The 20,762-nt window shown below is 36.8% G+C and overlaps 1 protein-coding gene across 3 annotated transcripts in view; it reads left to right on the forward strand.

The window, feature by feature from the left end:
• The window catches only part of peak1 (pseudopodium-enriched atypical kinase 1), a 75,951-nt gene that overhangs the window by 17,023 nt on the left and 38,166 nt on the right, over positions 1-20,762 (forward strand). The window lies entirely within an intron of this gene.

Consider the following 20,762-nt stretch of genomic DNA (forward strand, 5'->3'; position numbering starts at 1 on the left):
AAATGTGAGTAGGACTACAATGGTAGGTTTAAAACTAACATGATTGTAGCATGGCTAGATATTAGAAGCAGATGCATGCTACTGTAGTTGAGCACTCAAATTGCAGATTATAAGGATTGGTGCTTGGAAATTTTGAAAAGAAAGAGTTCATTGCGGCAGCTCAATGAGGGAGGGGGAACCATGTTCTTATTAAAACACGTAATTCTCTGCACCAGAACAAATGTGGAATCCACCTGCTTGTAACTTGCTCAGTTTAAAGTTACTCTGTGGGCAGCTTGATTTACTTGGCAGTGATATAATCACTGAACAATTTGAATAATGCATAAGTGGAGATATCCAAGATTCACAGCCAAATATCCAGATTATAAATGTCTTTATTTCTTCGCAAGCCAAATCCAAATCTTATAAGAATAAACTATTATCTCCAGCAAACATAATATATTTATGCTGCAGTCTGGTCTAGTGTTCATATAAATCCACGGCACACAAGAAGGCAACTTTTATCATGTTTGTGCCCAAATTTGTTACCTTGTCATAAGCAAAGACATTGAGTTCAGTGATGTATCACAACTGCACTGGTGAATCTTCTTAGAATGAAATATCTTGCATACAGATCGTAAGTTTCTTTCTTTAATTATTGATTCTGGAGTAGTAATAATAAGTTTGATGAATATAGTAAATAGATCTGCCCAAATAGTTTCACTGCTTTGAAAGCTACACAACATCATATTTTGGTGCTTATGATCAATGCAGACTACAGGATTGAAAGTGTCAACAGAGTTGATATCTACTGGCCAATTAATTGAATAAGTGCAAGAGTGAGTTTCCGAATCCAATATTTCATAGAAGATTGGCTAGAAAGTCAATATATATTGCTTCTAATCTTGGTCTTACAGTTGATCCAAGGGGAAAGTATACTGGTACAAGATGGATTACCTGCAGAACTTGTGGAAGGCCAGATGGTGTGTTTCTTTATTTGTAATGGTCTTAAAACTACTTTCCATCTGGATCTAATCAAACAACACAGCCTGGAAAAGAAAACATTCTTGATATTGTCCTGATATAGGCTTTTTTGATGTACCATGAAATTAAAATGTCACTTTTGTACTGTATTGTAACTAGGAAAGAAACATTAACTTTGTCTTGTGTATTGTATTAGTAATACTGTCATACTATTCTGGCATATTACATGTAATGTCTACCTTCATTACTGCTTCTACAATCTCCACAACTACAAAGTGTGTAAATGCTTTAACCATTAAGAAATGCATAATCCTTGAGTTGGAGTGAATCCAAGAATATAATATGATCAAACTTGAAGTGACTTGTCTTCACCTGAATCTATTGTTAACCTATGTAAACACTTCAATCCAATGGTTATACTCATACAAATTATCTCCAAATGTAAACATATGTAATTGGATAGGATTTACAATCCTACTTAAACTACTCTATTGTGTTTCTTTTAGGGTCATGTGAGCTATCAAACCATCTTGCCCGGAGTTTCATTTTTGTATGGTAGTATAGCATATTTACATTTCTAATACTGTGGGGAAAGGTTAAACGTAGAAAAGTGCAAGAAATAATGCAATTAAATGGTTCATTTGTCTCTTATTTTTCATTTGCATCTCGAAGGCTAGTAGAATAACTGAAATAATTAGGATTGTTGAGCAACTAGCCTACAGCGTATACCCGTGTCTGTCATTGGGTTAATATAAACATAAATTCTATATGGTTTTGTTCTTTACTTGCAGATTGACGTACCAAGATACTGTACCTCCAGACTTTACCCACTGTGTAATTTAAATTCATCAGAAACTTCAAAACCAGACTGAACTAGTTTTTGAGAAACTAATGAGAAATATAAATTCATAGATGTCTTTGATCCAGAATTTAATATTCATGTAAACATAAACGTGGAGATTTATGGTTATCCTGCACCACTACATTCTTTCTTGGATTATTTGCAAGCTCTCTCTTCTCAAACAGTGCAATAATACTTTCTTCAAAAGTAGTTCATTTAACAGGAAAAATACTGTACTTTAAAGTAGGTTTAAAGTTTGAGTGTTGCACGAAGAATAGTATGCTGAAGAATTTGAAAAAAAGGCTGGATTCACAGAATTCTGTAGAATGGACAGAAAATAAAAACAATTTTATAACTTGAATTAGAAAAAAATGGGTTCTAACCACTTCCCCACGTATAGTTTGTGGTTGCATTGCATGTAATTTTACCAAGCTGTAAACAGAAATGTGAAATAAATGTATTGAACAACATGGTGTTGAGAGCAGACTATTATTATTTTTCCAAGAACTTATACCCACATAGATTACAGTGCTGCTGCCAAAGGCAGTTTCAACTTCAGTGGCAGCATCGTAATATGAAGAAAGCAGTACTGCTTATGAAAGAGTGAATTTTTTTAAGGACTTTTCTGCATTTGATGGTGCTGACAGTGGCAAATATAGCTGGTTGTAGCTGGTGACTCCTGTTTCTACATGACATGGTCCTTGTTTACCTACAAATTAGTCATTATACTTTACAATGTATCATGTGGAGCACTTTGAGACTTTCCTCCTGACTTGAAAGGCATTATATCAAATATAACTATTATTGTTACTGATTGGAAAATATCACTGTTCAATTCCTGTTCTGTGTTGAGTTAATCAATCTCAGGTCATCTACCAATGGGCACAACATTTGGCTTCTATATTCTCAGGCTAGGGAGGAGGTGGCAGAAAATAACGATAACACTGTCCACTGACTATGTTAGAAGTGGTTTTGTGTGAACGTCAGTCAAAAATTTACCTCAGCTTTTGCGGTCTCCTTGGTCAAAATAGCCTTTAACACATTATGAATAGGTACTTGGAAGGCCACTGCCATCCACAGAGCTATTTCCCAGCCCAAATTACTGCATTCAGATGAAGAGGGATAAGTGGGGGGGGATTGAAAAGTTGGCACGTGTTGAGTTGAAGAGAATGATTGTTTACTATAATACAGATTTTTATTTTACTTGGTAAATTAACACCTTGTAAAATTCAATTCTACTGTAGTTTATTTTATCTTTGATGGACATTCCTATTTATGAACTCAGATTCTGCTGGAGCAGTAATTGGATTATAACTGATTAATTTAACCTTCCTGTGCTGTAGAGTTGAGCTGCTTTTTGCTATTTGGTTTCCCTAGCCTCATTCAACGTCCACCTCAAGACCTTCCTCTTTGCGCTTTCAGTCATCTTTCCCTCATCCCCCTACCCCTCACCTCCATCCCCTTCCCAGCTCCCACCTCCAGTCCAGCTCAGATGCAAACCCTGAACCGTTCATTGCCTTTGGACATCCTCCTAATGTGAAGAGTGCTTTATAAATATCAATTTGTACTGTATTATAGGTTATTTTTTAGTTAAGACAATAGGGCTTTGCATCTTTTTTTCAAAGGAGACATTTGTTTCTTATAGCCTGGGTTTTTTTCTGTGCTGAAAGATGGAACTGGATATATGACTATCCATGCATGTGTGCAACACAATGGGATGAGCATTGTGAACAATACAAAGAGACATGAGTCATCTGCATCAGGCTGCCTGGCTCCATTTAACTGTTTCCTGCTTTCTGTGTGAGTGTTGTGTTATTAGAGGAAATCCTGCAGATTAGTGGTGTGAATCACTGCTGATCCAATCCGTCTAGTTAGAATTTCTAATCCATGCACAGTATTTATGATCCTTTAATCTTAAAATAGTAAAGCCATGGGTTTTGTCATCTGTTTCGATCATCTGAGCAAAAGAGAAATAATTGGGCTATCTGTGATTGAAATTTGAAAAACATATTTTGTGTTAATTTGCTTTTTGTTTAAGTAACTTTAATGTGTAGTCACAAATATGTTTGAATCAATTTTTACACTGTTCTAGCAGTAAGAATGCATTGTACCTTTTCTTGTGTACTTGTATTTCCTGCAATAGGTTGGTGGGCTGATATCTGCTGCTACTTCACTTAAAAACAGACTTTAAATTAAAAAAAGTCAGAATATGTTGAGCAATTCCAATTGATGTGAAAAAGTAAATGGCAAATGTAAGCTACATTGTTTCTGAGTAACTTAATTGCCCATGCAATATTTTCCTCTTCCTTGCGCTTAGCTCTGTGCACATCTTAAAATAGGTTATTTTTTTAAAAATGCAGTGGAAACAGAAAATATTCGGTGAAGTGAGCTTTATCTGTACCAAGTAAATCTAACTGGAATGTTTTGCTAAGTTTCAGAGCGAGATGGTTAACAGGATTTTAGTAAAATGTGAATTGTGCAATTTCTTATTTACTGAGAGTATATTTTGATTCCACAGATTGAAATTTTTCATTGTGAACGTTGTGCATTCCAAAGAATTCCAGACTAAGTACATTAAATTTACTGAGAGATAAAACTTTTTTTGGTCACCCAGATGTCTGACTCGTGCAGAAACTCAGTACCTTGCTTAAGAGTAACCAAACCAGGCTGAAAGCTCCATGCATGCTACCTACCCGTGGAAACTCCAGTGTCTGGAATGGAATGCCCAATCTCTCCCCGAAGGGGTGCATCCTCATATCTAATTCTGGAGAGTATTAGACATAGATTGGTAAGAGCAAGCCTTGGCACAGGATGTATATTGGGCTCCTGCTTAATTTAACCGTCTAAATCCACATACCATTGAAAGCATAGACTGCAAACTTCCCTCCGGATTAGGGTTTAACAGGATTAACAGGATCTGAGTGGGAAGAACTGCTGCCACCAATGACTGTCTGAACCAGACTGGGTGATGTCACCCCTTCCCGCCCCCCCCCACCCACCCCACCATCCCCAGGAGGATAGTTACGAGTTGCTTATTTGACATCCAACAAGTTTGATCCTCATGAGTTGGATGGAAAGTATCAGGATCCTGTGAGCTTCCTGGTGAGCAGTGTTGCCTTAACCATAGATCATGTTTGTGATGCACTTGGTATAATATTTTCATGCAGAAATAAGGCAATAATATTGCTTGTGATTTATACATGCAAGAATAATATATACCATTCAAGCATTGGAAGAAGCTGCATTTTGTAATGTTTAACCAGCGGCTGATCTGGCACTTGCCTTAATTTTACGACCTACTGTTTCAGCCCCTTTGTAACAGTGTATTGTCAATGGGGTGTTTCTGTTTAATAGGTAAGTTAAAGGTCACCGATTTAAGTTCCAAAAGTTAGTACTTTTGGAAACTTGTGGTTGTGAAATGATACTGAATTTGGAAAGTTACCTTTTGCTATTACAGTGCATTTCAATTGCACCACAAATGTAAAGAACAAATGCTTGATTGTTAAAAAAAATCACTTCATGTATTTTCTTCTATGCCATTAGCATTTGCCTGCAGTAATTGCATCAAGCCTGAGCTTCTGAATTAAATTATTGATTCGATGATAATTACTGAGTGAAGATCAAGATATTGGATCATAACTGAGTGACTGAAAAGATGAATGAGTGAACCAGAGTGTGATACGGAATAAAAAAGAATGGTAATCCTAAAGCGCTTGTCCAGCTAAGACTGGCCTAACCTTTAGAGCTTTGACTCAGGATTGAGAGCATGTCTATATCTCTAAGCTTCAGGGATGAGCTAGATGGGTTAGTCCACATTAACCTGAATGACTGCACAGCTGCCTGGCTTTTCTAGGCATGTTTCATCAGTGCCAGTTCAACCCCAAAGAAACCCTGCTCATGTTCGCCCCCCACCCCCCCGCCGATAGATTTTACATATCGTACAGTTTTATTAATCTTTAAATGATAGATGGCTGAGAGGGCCATCAGAATTAAAACTTGGTCTCCCGTGAATCTATGTTAGGGAAGGGAGGAAACAGAAGAGACCCTATCTGTCAAGGAAAATGAGAAAACTGCAGCATCTCGCTGGCTGTTGCTGTAGTTTCACATCATGTTGTGGCTGGATGAGTATGCACTTGAGAAAATATGGGGCAGGGAGGTATTGTTATATAAAAAATTCATGTTCTGTTGGAAATGATCGTAAATATCAGTGGAACAGATTTTAGCTGACTGCTGACACAATATTTCTGAAAGAAATAACGTTTGTAAGATTCTGGATACTTTCTTATGAAATTACAAAACAAAGTAATGCTGTACTGTCAATATAAGATTATGTAACACTACTTCAGTGAAGACTTCGCATTGCAGTGACAAGCAGTCGCACTACCACAGTCTTCTGCTCAGCGTGCTGCCAACATTTGCTCCCTTTACAGTGATTTTCCATTTGTCATCAATTTCTCTATCAGGTTCTCTGCTGTTCCAACTTAAAATTAAGAGACTAGTGTGTCTTGCATTTGTTGCAATATATGTTATATTTGTAATGCAATCTTAGGCTCAAATCATAAATACAGTGGTGTTGTGGATACATAGGATATGATCACTGATGAATACCTTAATTGTTTTCTACCTTAAAACCAATTGCAAGGGATTTTAATTTTAATTCTGTATTTGTGAATGGGTTATATGGATTCTAAATTGCTTGAAGTATAACTGTATACATGTTCACCTGTATCTGAAAAATTGCATTGAAAGGTTTTTTTAAGCAGCAGAATGCAGTATCTTACAAAATCTTTTCTCTGATGTTTGTGATTGTTATCCTTTTGAACAACCCAGTGGTCTATTTTCGAGGTGCTGAAAACGCTGCTTCACTTCTATAATTTGCAGCTGATTGTAATTGAACAGTCCAGGAAGGAGTTTGTAAGCAGCAGTATAATGAAGCCCTGTTTATGACTGGATTATGTGCTCCTTTCTCACAGCCTGTATTAAGGTTCTCCATTTCATGAACTGTTTGATGTAAGGTAACTAAATAGCATGGAGGGGAGGCTAAGGAGTGACATTATGAAGTGGTGTCTCACAGGTTCAAATACAGTGCAAGACCCTTGTTCTCAAACAGATCAGGCCAGTTAGAGTACTCAACAAATGCATTATAGTTTTTCATTTCTATTAATAAGTGATTTGAACAATTATTTTTTCACATTTTACAATTTGCAGTTTCCTAGACTGCTTTTAAATAATGATTGTAGTACATCAACAACAACTTGCATTTATATAGCGCCCTTCTCAAGTGGCACTGTCTCGGAGCCCTTACCTCACTCAGCATGGTAAATTTCAGTCATGAGATGAACTCTATTTAATCTATTTAACCATTCTAAACTTCTCAACTTGGTGTCACATTATTTCTAAACCTGTTTTACAGCCTCTGGAATTCAGTATTTCTTCTTTGGAGGATGTTTGTGAGATAATTTTATTAATATTCCACAAGAAAAGTCATTTATATCTTTAGTGATTCATGTTGATTAATATTGATAGAACCTATGGGAATTTTGGCTATAGAAATGATTATGAAGTTGAACAAGATTAAACAATCTTTAAAACATTTCGGGAGCCAGCTGAAATAATACTAATCCTTGCAGTTGATATAGTGCCTTATCATGTCATTGAGACGTCTCAAAGCGCTTCATAGAATACACTGTAAAGTGGATTGACTATGTATTTTGTGGGCGAATCGTGGCAGCCAAATGCACACAATTGCGAAATGGTTTTTGACAATTGACTAGTGTCTGGGGCAGCATATTGCAAACTGACATTCTATTATGGGTTGTCAGATGAATTACATCTTTGAATGCAAGACATTGATTGGTGAAGGGCAGGCGAACAATAAAAGCTGCCAAGCTTGGCTGCAATGTAATGTACGTGTGGAAGGACTTTTTACATGAGACATTGTCAATATTTAAACTTTTGCATTGAATATGCTTTGCGATTAAAACCAACTGTTTATCCAATCTTTCAGCAGGGAAGACAGAACAAGACATCGATTACATTCTTGTTCACAGCTGTTGCCAATTCCAACTTTTCTTTCATTTCGGGCTGTCCTGACGACAAACTACAAAATTTGGTCCATTCGAAGTGTTGGAAAAGAGTGTCAGATAGCTTGCATCTTTCTGGACTATATATTGGACAAGCCCACCAAGAAGGCAAAAAGCTACACTGGATTGTGCGTATGATGGATATATTTAGGGAAGTTTGCTAGTATTTGTGTTTGCAGTCATTAGTTCATTGTCATTTCCGCTTCTCATAATAAAAAATAAAAAATGATAATCCTTGCATTTGTTATAGCGCTTTTCACGTTTCTAGACGTCTCAAAGCAATTTACAGAATATAGGGTAAAGTGAATTGACTGTATATTTGTGGGCGAGATGCAGCAGCTAATTGCGTACAGTAACGTCCCACAAACAGTCGTGGATTGAAGTGACCAATTTATTATTGTTTTTTTNCTTGAGGGATTGTTATCAGGCGTATGGAGTAAGGAAACTTGCCGGGAATTGAACCCAAGTCTCTCGCTTGCGAGGCAAGTACTCTATAAACACTGAGCTACAGGCCTCCACATGGAGACTATTAAGAAAGGCAGGGTGGAACAGAGCAGATGCTTTTTCATGGCTGATGCCACGATTAAACTGATTAAACTGAAACCATATTAAATATCAGCACATTTATTTTCAATTGATTGTTTTTTTTTGCAACGGAATGGGAGCGAGAAATCCTTTCTGTGTGAAATACTTCCCAAGTTAACGCCTTACAAAAAGTCCTGTGAAGCGCTTTGAGTGCTTAATGTTGGCATGAATATACATCATTCAGACTTCCTATTTCTGCACTACTTTAACATGTTCTTATTATGTGTGGAAATTGAATAATCTAGCTTAGTGACCTAGGTACATTGCAGAAGTACAGATTCCATATACTAAGCACTCCGCAGTCCACCCTCATTTTTCTGGGCTGATAGTTTGTTTCAGTTCTGTTTTGTTTGATTATTTCAGGGTTCTATGCACCAGTATAGAACCTTTTCATGCACACACCAAAGCCACAATAACATTGGACTTTGCTTCAATTATGTGTTATCAGAAAGGTTTAACTGGTGTTTTCAGCATGAAGATTCTATGCTGAGTTCTTTCGAATCCCAAAAAGGTACATCCCATCATAATCATCATCATATCCATTCTCGCCAATTAAATACATATTAATTTCCTGAAAATTCCACCATTGATTCATGGAGTACTTACTCACAGTTGAGGGCAATAATATATGGCCCCTCATTACCCTCTTAAACCAATGAAACAGGAAATGCATCATCCTCTATAGAATTGCATTGCAATAATGGAGAAATGCTCCTAAAAGATATGATTTCATTGAAAAGTGGTTTCACATAAACAAGGCATATTGATTTTGTTCATTTAAAAAGAAGTCTGAATATTACCATTGGTATTACCAATGTTTTTGCCACTTTCTTCCTTTTCTCTCCTCATAATGACTCCTGGAGTATGTTTCCATAGGCTATTGGTGCTCTACATTACCCAGTTTCAGTACCCAATTTTCACAGTCAATGTCATCAGGCTACTCGATAGTAAAACATCACAGCTGAGCCTTCTGATAATGTTCTCAATATCCACATACTTGCATTCTCGGGCAGGTGTTCCCAGATTGCAATTAAGAGGTGGAATAATAGCTTTGTTTCCCCTTCCTAGCCAAAGGGAAACAGAGGTCCATAATTATCTGAGTTTACACATGAGCAATTCAAGGCTGAGACCTTTTGTGTCCTCTTTTCTACCCACAAGTGGAGGAGCTAAATAATTCTGCAACTACCAAGAATTAAACAGGAGATCATGAGGTTTTTGTGCCTCTATCCACCAGGTATTGGTGGAATTTTTTTAAAATAACTTACATTTCTACATTATTAATTTTAATCCTGAGTAAAAAAAAATTAATTGTATGTAAATTAAAGGCAAAATATATTTTCATACCCTTCCCCTGTACTACATGCCTTTTTTAATAAAAGGGCATAAATTGCATACCTTATATGTTATCATGCAATGTTATTGCAAATAATTTGATTAAAATTTGAAAATAAAATTCCAACTGTAAAATTCTTCTGGAAAACTAGTTTCTAGTTAGCTACTATTCTCTCCATGCTTCTCCTCCACTCTAAAAACAGGTTTTTAAAAAGACTTAGGTTGTTATTTTTCCTTAAAATGGATCGAAAAAAAATGGATTCCAGAGTTGCCAGATTTAGATAATAAATGAAATGTTTTCCAGATGGTTTGAATCTAACTGGGAAAGCAGCAGGAGCCGTATTGAAATTCAAGACACAAGTGTACATTGTAGTAGCCTGTCAACCAAGTTCTGCCCTCATAAGTGGCTGCTTGAAAAGGATTTACCATACACCTGTCTCTGAACTGGTTAGAAGTACATTACAACAGAATTATGTTGAGCCTGTCTTTACATGAGAAACATAGCCACAAGTGTACATTCAAGCCCCAAACCTGAAATACACTTCAGTGGTTCATGCTGCCACAGATGCTGTCCTGGCCCTAGATCAACAATTTAAAACAAAATACCTATCTGGTTTTACACTAGAGTTAATCGACTGTTGCTTGGAAGCGTAACAAGAAAAAGGTGAATGTAAAGGTGATTTGGGGGAATGGAATGCTGTTTATGTCCCGCTCCATTCCGCCTACAATCTTTCAATGTGATGTTACAGAGAGGGAATGATGAGGGCATTGTAACAATGAAGAAGAATTAATACCTGATATCACAGGCACAGCCACAAAACTGTCACTGCTATCAACCTGGAAACAGGCATTGGGATGGATTGGCACTGGTCCAGCCAGTCAGTTTAGTTTTACATGCAAATCACAAGCAGCAGTAAGCACATTTTTGCCTGTCTAGACAGAAGCAATTTGATGCTGAATGCTTGTTGCTCCAAATCAGTTTTTTTATTTATTATTATTTCTCAACAGATACAAAGAAAAAAAAGGCTTGCAGTTATGTAAACAAGATTGTAGAAGTGTTGTAGCAAAGTTTTGATGGGGCAAAGTTTTTTTGCAACTTTAATGGCAAACGTTGTAGAGCATCCCCAAACTCTTATTTTAAAGTATTTGTGGTATGTGTTGATGGCATACAATTCTGCAGTGCTGTGGTCAAATAATAGAGCTGAAGCTACTGCGTTTGAGATGATGGGGGAATGCTAGTTACACTGTTCTTGAATTTAGATACTGTGCCTGTGAGACATTTTTACTTATCTGCTGAAGCACGATTAGCTGGTTTTTGCTAATGAGAGATAACTTCTGTGTCTTTTTCAAATATAAATTCAATTCAATCAATGGTTTAGTTGGAACATTCACCGCCTAGAGTGAAAGTCTTACAGACTGATCCTTGGTTTGATCCCCAGTTTATACTGAGTTAGCTGTCTCATTTAGGTGGTAGCAAGAGTGCTGGAATTAGCCTGTTCTTTTCTCTCCCCCCCACTATCTACCTGTGGCTGAGCTAGGGCAAGTAAAAATTCATTGTGATAGAGTACCTGCAGCAGTTGTCAGTTTTACCTCTCCCGTTAGTTATTATTGTATAGTATTCAGAATTCAGAGATTCACTTACTTCACTGTATATGTCTGCAGCACTTTAAGGGTTAAAACTCTTATTGGCAGGACCTTCATGGGATGGATTCACTGGTTGATATGAGGTAAGAGGTATCTCCTTGGAGGATAACCGCTCAATAAGATGGTATCAGTAGCATCACAGAATGCTTTTGGTGTGCATTATCCTTTTTCTTTACCTCTCCCGAACTGCCCTCCTCCAAGCCTTTGTAAAATGTAAGTATTCAGCAGAGACTGGAAGCAATGTAGACAGATTGCTTTGCTTCCAGTGTTATGTAACTTAAGTCTCAACAGGGAAGAAGTGCTTCCTTATGTACCCCATGTGCTTCACTCCATTTCACTCTTTCCTCTACAAAATAAGAATTTACAGGACTCCATGAAGAAGCTTTGTAAAGGCACATAGGTTTGGAAAATAACACTAAATAAAAAAATAAATGCCCATGCAAGTAATGTGCAGACAATCATTTTACTTTCAAATTGGTATTATTTGTAGAATTACGTTTTAAAAATATTTTTGTTTTTATTTTAACTGCTCTCTCATTCAGATTTTTGTGGTAATATTTTTACTAGGGATAGATAGGATTTTATGAGGTCATTCAATGTGGGAGCCTTGCTGAAGTGTGTCACTACTGTTTGACCTTGATCAATTTCTCTCCTCCCAAGCCTAGAAGCACTTAGGCTATTTATTTCACTGATGCAACTTTCCCTGTACAAGAACAGCATGCACAGAGAATTGACCCTGCAACCCTCCAGTCTAATGCCATACATTATAATCTAACAGATAAAAACTCTTCTGTGTAGAAGGAATTTAAAGTACTGTGTTTACTTTGTTAGAAAAACCTAGTATTTTATTCATTGAGCCCCGTGTTGCCTGCATTATATTACCTTCAAAGACAGCGATTAAATATTATTATCAGGTAGAATCTTTGCTGCTGAGAAGGGATGCTATTGGCAGTACTGTTCTCATTTGTTGTGGAAAACAAAGTTGGGTAGGGTGCTTCAACCTCTTTGTGTGTTTCAACTTTGCTTGCCAGATGAAAATGTTAGCAATCTGGTGGTTTGCACTTGACAGAGAGCTGCTTTAATATTCTAGGTTATACCCATTAGCAATCTTCTCAATGACTGAATGCAGATACAAAGATACACATTTACTTTCCTACACTTTCACTAAATCCTGCTGCGGTGAGCAAATTTGTATGCCGAAATATATTTCTATTCAAAGGGATTTAATGTTTGTCGGTCTTGTGCTCCAGCATAGCAAGTCTATATCCATTGAAGATGTTGAGGGATGATGGCAGTCTGAAATGAGTGAAAGCTACACATTAGCCCAATAAATGCAGTCTATTGTTCCATTAGGAAGCTGATATCTTCACATGGGACTTGGAGGATTACTTTTTTCAAGCCTATTGCGTGACGATAATGGGTGGTGAATTATTTATGTTTAGAAAGGAACCCACCTGCTCATCATAGCCACCATAAAGCATTGTGCGGTAAGTGGCTGAAATAACTTCATGCGATGCCTTGACTATAGTTATTATTCACTTTTATGCCTTAAAATGGAAGTTGGATGCACCAACTGAAGACCTGATTGCTCTTAAAGTAAGTTTTAAAAAATTAATTTTCAACAACTCTACCATTTCTTTTCTGGTGACATTCAGGCAATTTGTCATAGAACCAGTCAACAGATAAATATGTAAATTATACCAACTGAAGTTTTTACTGTGCCTATGTGAAGTCTTTAAATCCATGACAAATTCCCCGACAAGCACAAGACCAGTGTTGAATATTTTTCACTCTCAAAGGGTTTAGTTAGATAAGAGTAAATATCAACTGTTTATTCTGCAGTGGGTTTGACGCTATCACCTTTCCTAGATTTTAGATATTTTAAATTTACAAATTACTTCAATTTGTTACACACTGTGATCAAAAACACAGCAATTTCAATTTGTTAATTAAAGAATCTGAGTTGGGGTTCCTTCCGATAACTACAAATACAATTTTCAGAAACAAGTCAACTCTGCTTCAAAAATTGTGATATAGGGAGTTGTCTTTGGCTTGTGTGACATACTTCCAGAATAAGTAGGTTGTTTGAAATCACGGTGTTGCAGACTTTGTTTGGTACAAACATTGGTAATGGACTTGTGAAAGCATTTGTAGCAGCTTTCCTATGCCTATTGTATTGAGAGTGAATATAAGCCTCCATTGCAGTTAAATATATTTTTTAACAAGCTGTTATAATTTGTCCCATTTTGATCCTTTTATTACTTATCAATTTTTTTGCTAATTTTCCTTCAGAGTCACAGATGTGTTGCATTGTTTGCAGGTGAAGACAATTGCTATTTAGTTTTTTTATGTGCAAAATGAAATGGCAGACTATTTATAATGGAGATATTTGAGATGAAAACAATGAAAGGGAACATGGAATATTTCAGTATAGGAATTGAAAGAAAACTTCTTGTGTTTAATTTTCAGAAATTTTACCTTATTCTTGATGTACAGGGATTGTTTGAAGTAACCTTGTGTATGCAAATTAACTTTAAATTATCTTGACAAACTTTTATATAATTAATGAGTGAACTGCAAAACAATTGATATAAAATGGAGCGCAACTTGAATTAAAACAGCTTTAATTTATACTTGATCCCTAACTAATTATACATATAATCATGTATTGCAGTGTAAATGTCATTCCTGTGTACGAATGCAAAGTATTCAGCATTCAACTTATTGTTTTGTAGAATTCAAATCATTTTTGCTTCCTACATACTGTAAATAGTCTTTGTATTCAAGTCTGGTTTATATCCAGCTATTCTAATGATCCAGATTTCAGAGGTAATGTTATTCTAATATGTCCAAACCAATGCTTGATTTCTCTTTTTACGGAAATTTGATTTTGAGATGAAACCTGAAGAGAAAGTAACCACTTCATAACTATTGCAGCCATCCTAGAAGCAAGGTGAAGAATAACATTGTTTTGTTTCTTCTCTTCCTTGTAGGAATTGTGTGGTTTGCTAAGCTAGTGAGATATCCTTAAATAAAAGCAACCAACAAAGTGCTGCCTTGTTCTCTAAATATATTTCACAAATATATTCTGTGCAGGTTTGGAAAGTGCAGCCATTTGATCAGGCTTTTGATTACGTTCAGATTTGCATGGGATGTGTGTTCATTGGTGGTCTGTCATTATATCAAATGAAGAACTAATTCATCCAGTTAATGAATAATCTCTAACCTAACTAAGAGTAGCAATTATTGCTTCATGAATACGGAGAGAATATCACATGGATTTGTTAAATATTCACAATGTTATGTGCGAAGTAGGTCAACTCACACATAGGATATTTCTGTATCAAGCCAGTATTTGGCCATCTATTTAAGAAAATGCTGAAGATAGTTTCAGAATCAAATCAATATGTGCAGCTTTGTATTATTGAAACAGAGATTTTATTTCATTTTAATGTTGGAGCAGCAGTATAATAACAAAACATTCATACTGGTTATTAGTACAAGTACAGTTTTTTTTGTAATTGTGAATAGCTCCTCTTTATGCAGACTTTGGTTTTGCGCTGGCAGCAAATCCCTGGTCAGCTGGAGTCCAATTGCTTTACTACTGGTATCAGATTATTGAATGGGGGCAATAAATCATCCCAGGGCTATGCAGCTTCAGAATTGATGGGCTTCTCTGGTACAATTGGGGATTACCAAACAAAAACATTGCTCGAATTTATATTGGGAAATCGCTAAAACACAATAGGAAAATGATTGAAGGCATGCTTTAGTTCCCAAATGAGTGTTTTAATAATCTGAATGATGTTGAATCGTTTGTGGCCACTTTCTTACCGTGCATGTACAGTATTGGTAATCTTTCGTTCTGTTTTTTTTGAGGGAGTAGGCATGGTGGAGATTGAACACATCCAAATGTGATAATACAGTGTGGTTTCATTGTAACGGTGTTGTAACAATGAGAATGTTACTACCACATATGGCATTGCAACGCTATCAGTGTAAGTATAACAACAGATTTGTTTATTTGGAAAATGTGGTTAGAAAATAGCTTGCTCATCAAACAAATGACGGACTATTGTGTTACTTGGCAGCAATCGTGATTTATTTATTTTACTTTCAGAGAGTTTTATCCTGTGTAGTCTACTATTTGTGTAATGTGCCCATTGTTTACAGGCTGCAATAATTTGTCAGCGCTGTGTTAATTTGTCAATCAAGATGCTTTAAATCTGAACCAGCAATCAAGCGTTAGCAAGGCACTTAAAGTTGAAATGCAAACTGCAGTTTAGTAGTTTTATTTCAAATAGTTTTGAAGGTATTGATCATATTGTAATGATTTCATATAAATGAGGAAATATAACAAAATTGCTTTCATGTGAAGTGAGTCCTGTAATGTAGTTCCTGAGGTGCAATGTCCTAGTCCAAAGCTTTTATGTAATATAATTGCAACCAATTTTCATGTGTATTGTCGCAACTGACTGACTATTGACTGACTACCAGCTTCTGTTCTAATATTGAGTTGGAGTATAAGGGCTTCTGTCTTTCACTTCTGGAATTGAATATAATGTAAGCGGGGTCCCCTTGGAGCTGAGCTGCTCCAGGGTTCAATGCTTGGCAACTGAACATCAGAATTGAGTCAGTCCTCCCTCTCTGGCTGTCTAAGTTGTCTGGTTCCTGAGCCAGGCTGGAGTCTGCAATACTCTGGGGCTCTGATGGTCAAAGTTCAGTCAGCCCTAGCTCATCGGTTGGACTTGGAAAAGCAGACCAGCCACTGGGAGCAGGGATTCTTCCCACTCAGCTCCAGTAACCCACAAGCCATCCTGTTGGGTTGGGTGGTCCTAGCTGGACAAGCAGTGGGAAGCTTGCCGGACGGTGTTTTCATTGGCAAACTGTGTGGTTTTAGCTGGTTAAATTCCAGCATTACCCCAAATGGAAGAATGCAGTCATATTTAATAATCAAAGTGAAATTGTTTTTCAAGAACACTGAACTAAATAAATGAATCTTTTAATACGCATTCCCCTGTTTTACAAGCAAAGCGTGTGCCTTGAATATTCTTTTGAAGGTTTGTGCTGCAGGAATAATGATGCCTACTGTGGCACAAATTTACCCAGTCCCTAAGGAAGTGGATTTTGAGTTGAGGGTTCAGAGCAAGAACGTTTCATGAAAATGACTAAATGGCAATCACATTTGTCAATTAAGATCAGCCAATGCATTTGACAGTAATTACTGGGAGGAGCTTTGAGATATTTTGACGTGATAAGGCACTGTAAAAATAAAAATTATTTTCCAGATGGCCTGGCTGGGTTTTAGTACAAGCGTGAGCCAACAACCCTCCACTGTATCTCAGCATGTTGATGGACTGCTCTGCCACCATTTCTCCATTATTGCCTTAAGATATTTCAGATCAAAGTTTCTAAAATAAGTTGCAAAATTTGGAAGTTCATTTCTTTTTCAATTAAAGCAGAACAGAATATTAGTTTGCATGCAAACTGGATTGAGACTGACAGAATTTAATTGAGACTTCAGTGTTAACTACAGTATTAAATGGTCGTTTCCAAAATGTGCCCATAATGTATGTTGTAAGGCAGTATGATTAATTTCAGGTGCTGGATGTTCTGCTGTAAAATTCAATCTCATAAGCAAAGGACAGAACTGTTCTGATGACCTGATTTCAGCCCATTGTTTGAGCATAGAAAAGTATTTTTTTCGCAGCTCTTTTTTTAATTAGGGAACGACATGTATCTCCTCTCTATGTAACACTTACTTTTCTGTACAGTTTTTATCATGGCTCCCAAAACCTTTATTATTGGAACAATTTGATTGTGGTAGCTGCAAATCTCAGAATACTTCACCTAAATGAAAATTTCATCTATTTCAAACAAAATGTGCAATCGTGCTTGTAACTGTACTTTGACATAGTTTGCCTGTAGTTACACAATAACACCAACTTGCATTTATATAGCGCCTTTCACGCAGGGCAGTGTGTTGGAGTGCATACAGCTCTTATAGAAATATATTATAGCAAACCAAAATAGCTTTCAGTACAGCTCTAATTTTCAATAATACCAGGAAACTGTCTAACAAAGATCTGTTCGGTGAAGAGTAACTCGTCTCCAGATTACCAAAATATATTCAGAAGCACGGTATCATTCAATAGGACTTAATTACAGAATTTGTTTTCTGGATGAAAACTCAACTATTTTAAGGATCATTACTTGACATAATTGCGGTGATTGGACCTTATGGTGTCAGTCTCACTGCCTCTGGAGGTGTTCATCACTGCTCATCAGCAACTGTTGACAGTTTAATTGAGAAAATGTTCTCCCTCTTCTGTGTATTATTAAGAAGTAATATTTTTGATTGTTGTGCAGTAACAATACATTTGTTTAAAAATAAGCAGGGGAGATTGATGAGGCAAATTATATTGGTAAAATTTTATAATTTACTGTGCTTTGCTGAGACTGCTTTCATTTTTTGGTATAGAATTTCAAAGCATTGCAAACCCATACAGCAAAATTAATTTGCTACAATTTTGTTTCAGGATTGAAAGGAAAGGATTCAGGAAACCTACTATTTCAATAGACGAGAGACCACACGCATAGCTGCAAGAATGGGGGTTACAGTTAATTTGCAGTGAATGTGCAAGAAATCCTGTACAGTGAATTTTTTTAACATCAGCCATCAATATTCAATCAAATGCGCTGATTGTGGATATCTTAAGTTAGTATTTTTTGTTTTTTAGCCCCAATAAAGTATTGTTGTGAGCAGAGAAGTGATCCTGCGGGACTGACATCGTTGGCACCTCAGTCAGAATTTACTGAAGCAGATGAAAGCTTTTTCTGGTTTTTGAAACTGTAATGAATGAGATCTGACTGTACAGACTTGTAAGTGAAGCCTTTATCTTAATGCATCTTAAGTGCTCAGTGGTACTCATAAACAAGAGCACATTAGTGATGAAGAAATGAAAATTTTAATAGCATTGTAAGGTAATTTAAAAATCATTAGGAATGGCAAATGAGGGCATTTTTAATGCATGGTCAAATGATTTTTGCATACATTTGTTTAAATTCTTTATGCTCACCTCCACTCAGCTAACTCGGGTTTGCAACTTCCCCCGCTCTCTCTGTGCCATCATCGGTGGCCAAGCCTTCAGTTTCTAGGTCCTTAATTTGGGGAATTCCCTCCCTCTACTGCTCCAACTCCGTTTGTCTAAGTCCCATTGCAATTCCTACCTCTTTGAATGCGCCTATAGCCACCTTCCAAGGGTTTGGGGTAAGAGTTTTATAAATTGCAACTATTATATCAATACACAGCAAATTGACACAAAAGGGTGATCAGGATCATAGAATGTTGAAGCCCAGAAGCAGGTCATGCAGACTATCAGTTTTACTGTGGTGATTTTTTCCACGTGAACCATCTCTGTAATCCCTTTAATATTCCTCCTTTTGAAGCACCTTAATTCCTTTTTACAAGAATGTATGAACTCTGTTTCAAGAATGGTTTGTGGTAGGCATTTCCACATTTCAGTAGCCCTCTGTATAATTTTTTTTAATCTCCCCTTTAATTTTCTTTGTGACTTGTGCACTCATATTACTGACTCATCAGCCAGTGGAACTGATCTTTTATTTAAGAGGATGATCTAATTGTAACAAAAGCATATGGTGATGTTCTGTCCCCTAAAGAGTTATAGCAGTTTATAACAGATGCCTGAATCCAAGCTTGTTTATGGACTTGAAATATCTCCCTGATATCTTATTTTTAAAACAAATAGTGTAGTTTTGTATTGTGCTGTTATCAGTAGTTTCACTGATTTATGATGGTGTTAATATCCAATGATTAATGATTGTGGTGGCATCACTGCAACTGTATTTCCATAAAATAAGCCAGTTTTAAATATCTGCTGTGGAGTATAATGACATTAACACTACTTTCAGACAGATGAAGATACCTTTGAGATTGCATGGTCAGTAGAGTATTAGCAAATTAGCAAGTAATCAACCATCAAGGTTTCCTCTTGATAACACACTTTGAAGTTGTGAAATGAGATTGAAGAGTCTGACACCTTGTGTGATGCAAATCTGATACAGATTCGCTGTCAAATCTGATTTAGTTTTAAATTACCTAGAGAAGGAGTTATGCTGTTGCCTTAAAGGATATGCTACTAAGGGTGGAGGAACAGAGCAGCAGCATGAGTAACTTTTTCCTCTATGTGCCAGTTGTGCATTTAGACTAGGTGCTCATGACCAGCGCAAAGAAAAGAGAATTAAACAGTAAAAATTCAACTACTTTGGGTGTTACTGGGCTGTACAGACCTGATTGTGCTACAGATGCAAATCTCAACTGGAATAGCAGTCGCTGCTGCTGCAAATGCACATGTGGGTACCAGGTTAGGGTTAAATTGGGAGGCCTCCAGGTTGATTAAATCATTATCTGGGCTTGCGTGAAAAATAACCACACTGGGAAGGAGCTGAATGTCAGCTGGCATCTGTGGAAATATACTCCCAGCAGTTATCCATCTCCTTCTGTGTCTGGTGTATACAAAGAGGAAATCTTTACCTTTCTGTCATGCTGGCGGATATCACCCAGGACAGTAACTTGAAACCCAGGAATAATTTAAAATAAAGGCTCTACCTTTGAAAAGTTTACTCTCAGTTTCATTGTTGAGTACATGATAAAAGGTTGAATGATAAGAAACCTAATCCTGGAGTTCATGATGAGTCAGGTGCCTGTACAAGAAGGGTGTAATCCCCAAGCACTCTTAGTACTGGATTTATTGTAAACACACAAACAACAATAATAACTTGCACTTATGTAACAACCTTCATGCGGGGACAGTGTCTCAAAACACTTAACAGTGTGGAGGCTGACACTGAGCCAGGGGGAAGGAGTAGGTGACCGTAAGCAAACTGGGGGACAAACACACCACCTGCTGATACATTGATACCAGTGTATTGATAATCTGAATATGAGATGATGTAATAGTTAATGAACCATTAAAATCAAAAAGTTTTGGGAAATCTGAAGGTTTTATAGCTTTATCACAGGACACAGAATGAAAACCACCCAAAAGAAGCATAACAGTGCCTGGTTATCTTAGCTTCAACATCACAAAGAGTTAGTGTGGCTGGTGCAACCATAGAAAAGCCATTTGATGCACTTGAATCATACTCTGACTTGAATGAAAATGATCCTTTGGAGGAATTTAAAGGCTACATTTGAGGACTGGATTACGTTGTTCCAGTGAGACATAGTACAGTTACGGATTGTTATGTATTGTCGAATCAGCTAAAAGGTAACTGGCAGATGGTATAACAGT

The sequence above is a fragment of the Callorhinchus milii genome, unplaced genomic scaffold, assembly GCF_018977255.1.
Source record: "Callorhinchus milii isolate IMCB2004 unplaced genomic scaffold, IMCB_Cmil_1.0 Scaffold22, whole genome shotgun sequence".
NCBI lineage: Eukaryota > Metazoa > Chordata > Chondrichthyes > Chimaeriformes > Callorhinchidae > Callorhinchus > Callorhinchus milii.